At 41.5% G+C, this 4,148-nt stretch overlaps 1 long non-coding RNA gene across 1 annotated transcript; it reads right to left on the minus strand.

Moving 5' to 3' along the window:
* Nucleotides 1-1,038: 1,038 nt before the first annotated feature.
* LOC145429696 (uncharacterized) lies at nucleotides 1,039-3,363 on the minus strand. The gene is made up of 3 exons (XR_013909973.1): nucleotides 3,209-3,363; nucleotides 2,969-3,138; nucleotides 1,039-2,889 (listed from the first exon to the last, which is right to left on the minus strand). It is a non-coding gene; the product is annotated as an uncharacterized LOC145429696 (long non-coding RNA).
* Nucleotides 3,364-4,148: the final 785 nt, after the last annotated feature.

Genomic DNA, 4,148 nt, shown 5'->3' on the forward strand with positions numbered 1-4,148 from the left:
TCTCTTCTGAGCTGATGAGCAAGCTACACATTATCAGATCGAGAGCTGGCTGAGAACTCTTCAAAGAGAGGGAAACAGAACTATGATCACTGTGATAACTGGAGTGTGCAGCGTTTGCGTGAGTTCAGCTTCTTCTTTCAGATGCGCAGCAGTTTTTCTGCATCTTGACTCATGTGTGTAGAGTGTTCATAGCATCAGCATCATGTTTTTGTTTATTTGTTTTGGTGGGTTGAAAAATAGTTAAATAAACTTGTGATCATATTTATGGATCACCATGGCACATGCCATTGGCCAAATGATTTATTTACGCAGATGAAACAAGTGAGTGTTAATGTGTCTGACGTCACAGTGTTTTTGTGCGCTGTGTAAAAGTAATTGCCTCTGATTGTGAGAGTGGTGATTCTGCAGGTCACCATTACATTGTAGATGAAAAATAATCATAGGGAAAAGGTTTTGTGTTGATCAGCCAAGAACAACTACAATCTCATTTTCTGCTTAAAGGACTGTTCACAAAAACAGAGAGAGAGAGAGATGTGTGTTGATTAAGCAGTGATAATAATAATGAAAATGTCTTAGTTTGTCACTTTCAGGTGAATCAATTTTCCACATGCAGCGGTCGGAAGAAAATTATAGTTTAACATCATTGGAAACATTCGGGCCAAGTTTCTGGCTAACTTATTTACAGCACCATGTGTCTCTCAAACTCACAAGCGAGCTCTCACTCCTCCCTGAAGACAAGGAATGCAGCTCCAAAGAGCAATAATATGGCAGATAAAGACACAGCAGCAAAGTCCTGAGCAAAGAGTCCCAGCAAGCAGCAGCAGTGTCGACAAACAACATCAGAGAAGAAAAGCAAACCCATCATCCTGCCTGATTGGATGAATGGCACTGTGTTTACAACAAACTGCAAATTCACTGTGCATGGGAAAAGAATGTTTGAGGAGAACTGAGGAGACTGTTGGAGTTTGACATTTGCCACCTTTGGAGAAAATGGTGTAACACTTCCAGCTCTTCAAAAATCACAGACGCTCAGGAAGGTTGGCTTTTCACAGTTTATTCCTGCAGAAGACATAAAACACACTCAACAGGTGTCTTCTGATGGTACCAGCAATTGTAGCTCGCTCACAGTGCAAACGCGCGCTGTCTTAACAGACTTACAATTAACCTTTTAATAAAGAAAAGGTGGAAAATAATAATTTCTCTCATTTTACACTCTGTCATACTGAGCTTGTATACAAAAGAAATCTTATGACTAATAAAATACATTTCACAATCGTATAAAACAGAATAACAGGATAACATAAGTATCACCAACTAAACATTTCCCTCTAGTGGTCAAATTAACAATAGCGCATTACATCTTCACTTGCTTGTGCTTTACAGACAAAATGGCTGTTAACAAGCTCACGTACCTGCAGAAGACATAAAACACACTCAACAGGTGTCTTCTGATGGTACCAGCAATTGTAGCTCCTACAATGTAAAACAACATCACAAAAAGCACAGAAAAACGGTAAATCCAAACACATTTCCTGCTATGCGCAGCAACCACTAGGGGGCTGACAAAGACTTACTGCCAAAGAGCATAAATACGGCAGAAACACTATTTAACAGCAACCCGCCTTTGTTTCAGTTACACAGAAACTTTCTAACATCAATATGAACCTATATACATCGACATATATAACTTATGTAACAACATTCACACCAGAAACCATAAAAATGCCAGAGCCTTTCATTACAGGACTTACCCTCACAGTGCAAACGCGCGCTGTGAGGAGCGGAAGCCTTAGCAGCTTCTAAACGTTAGAGTGAGATCCGGTTTCTGGGTTTTCAAAATAAAATACAATTAAAAAAATGATAAAATTCACACTTAAAATGATAATTAAGAACAGGTAAGTGCATGTTTTTCATATGTATTTTTAACTCCGTTACAATGGCAAGAAGAGACAGTGAAACACAGGACGAAGCTGAAGGAGAACTGCCTGCTATTGGACTGTTGAAGTGGGAGAGGACAACAGTGAAAGTGAGAATGCTGGTGTTTAAAGTGGGAAATCAAAATTTGGTCAAAACTGACTGCTTAAGTGGGAAATTGTGAAGGAGTCTGAAACACTGCAAAAAGAAACATACAAAATCACACACACAAGCAGAACATGCATTAACCCTACTAACACTTCCAAACACAAGAGAGCTCATGAAGATTAGACAACATCTTAAGCATGTGAGTCTGTTTACCATCTTGTCCAAGTCACTTAGTGTGATGAGAAGTGATGCAAAGATCAGTGGACTCATAGCACATCGGTTACAAAATGATTAAATAATACCAGAGAAATGTGTAGGAAAGGCAGCTTTAAGAACATGCTCTGCTGGCTATGCAGCTCCACAGACATGCATTAAACCTGCCTAATAACACAAACACACATGCAATGAAAATTAGCTTGTCATCTCTCATCAGTGTTAAAATAGTGTAAATTTAGCAGACACTTGTTATCAAATACTGAATTTATCCAATGCAAAAAATTGACTCTCTAGGTTGCAGGACAACAGTTTAACTTTCGTGGGAAAAAGATTCTGGTTTGACCAACCAGTGATCAGACAATAAATTTAGTTGTTAATATAGTAAATTGGGAGATGCTGTCACGGCCCTGCGGCATGAGGGAACAAAGATGGACACAGGTGCAGAAACCAACCCGGAAGCGAGACGGTAGGGAACAAAAAATGATTTATTTCCGCCCACAGGTAAACAAAAGCAAAAGCAAAGCGACGCCACCACACTCGTGGCGCGTAAGATTAGCTAAGGAAATGAGGGCGACCTAGACACCTCTAGGAGACTGCTGAACAGCAGAGGCAGCGGGGAGGTAGAAACAGGACTAGGCAGGGGCCGGGGCACTGGAATTAGAGGAGATCACGGTCAGTGGGATCCAGCAGACAATCAACGATCCTCCACAGTTGAATTGAGTTGTCTTACTTGGTTTCAGGTGGAGGGGACAGGTGGAGCGGAAGCCCGGAAGCGGTCGAGGCGTGGGGAGGCAGGCAAGTGAGTGGTGGGCCGGCAGACCACGTCGTGTTAGCAGCAGGCGGCCCAGGTCCAGGAAGGCGGGAGTGAGAGAAACGAGATCTCCACACCAGGTGCTACTTCTGAGGACAAGAAACACAAGTAAGTCATCACATGACGTTGGACAGGGTTATGATGCTCCACTCGACTGACATGGGGATAGCAGATACTCAGGCGATGAATGGTTGAGAGCGCAGGTCTGATCTACTGCTGGCATGATTGCTCACAGGTGGTCAGCCAGGGAGGAGCAACCGAACTCCGCCCAAAGGAGGAGGGGCCGCTGTCGGAGACCTGACAGATGCTTCCTGCTTGATTGATGCAGCACAAGTATGAGAGAAATTCTATTTTTGTGATAAGATTTTGAACATGCATTTCTGTTGTCCTTTCATCTTAGTGGGTTAATAGCTGATTCAAATTAGTTGATCATTTTTAGATTAATGAAAGGTGACTGAATTCTAGCACGAGTGAATGGGATGTGTTGGAGTTTGTTAGAGTGGAGACTCTAAAACACTGTGTTTCCTGTTTTGATGTGCGAGTGAATCCTGCACCCAGATACACAACTCTGAATACATAAGAACAAACGTCTTTTGTGAAATACCTGATGACATGTCACACGTTTTATGATGACGGGAAAAAAGAAAAACTGGATAAAATAGATCTGTGGCCTAAATGAGTGAAAAGCACAGACCTGGGGATTAAACTCATAGCTAATAAGACATTAGGGTCATGTTGCGTGTTGTGTGGCTGATTGTTGGTTTGGAGTAAATCTAGCTGATGATTTTTCTTTTGTTGTGAAGTTGAGCCTGCCAATTAGTATGATAGTATGATAAATCATGCTAATGGTATGATTTACCCTCCTGAGATGAGGAGCTTGTGTAACGTAACAAGGCCTTTTTATTTTGATACTTTCACAGTGCACTGAAAGTTTTGTTCGATTATCTCTGTTTAAGCAGATCTGCATGTCGGGAATTAAAAGTGCTACACGTCGTCGAGAAAATTGTTACAAGTGAGTTTCTCCACATTAAAATGGGCTCAGGAGAAAGCCACTTATTTGGGACAATTAGAAAATAAGAGTCCCTGCCTAAAAAGGATT

Source organism: Astatotilapia calliptera, chromosome 7 (assembly GCF_964374335.1).
Source record: "Astatotilapia calliptera chromosome 7, fAstCal68.1, whole genome shotgun sequence".
In the NCBI taxonomy this organism is placed as follows: Eukaryota; Metazoa; Chordata; class Actinopteri; order Cichliformes; family Cichlidae; genus Astatotilapia; species Astatotilapia calliptera.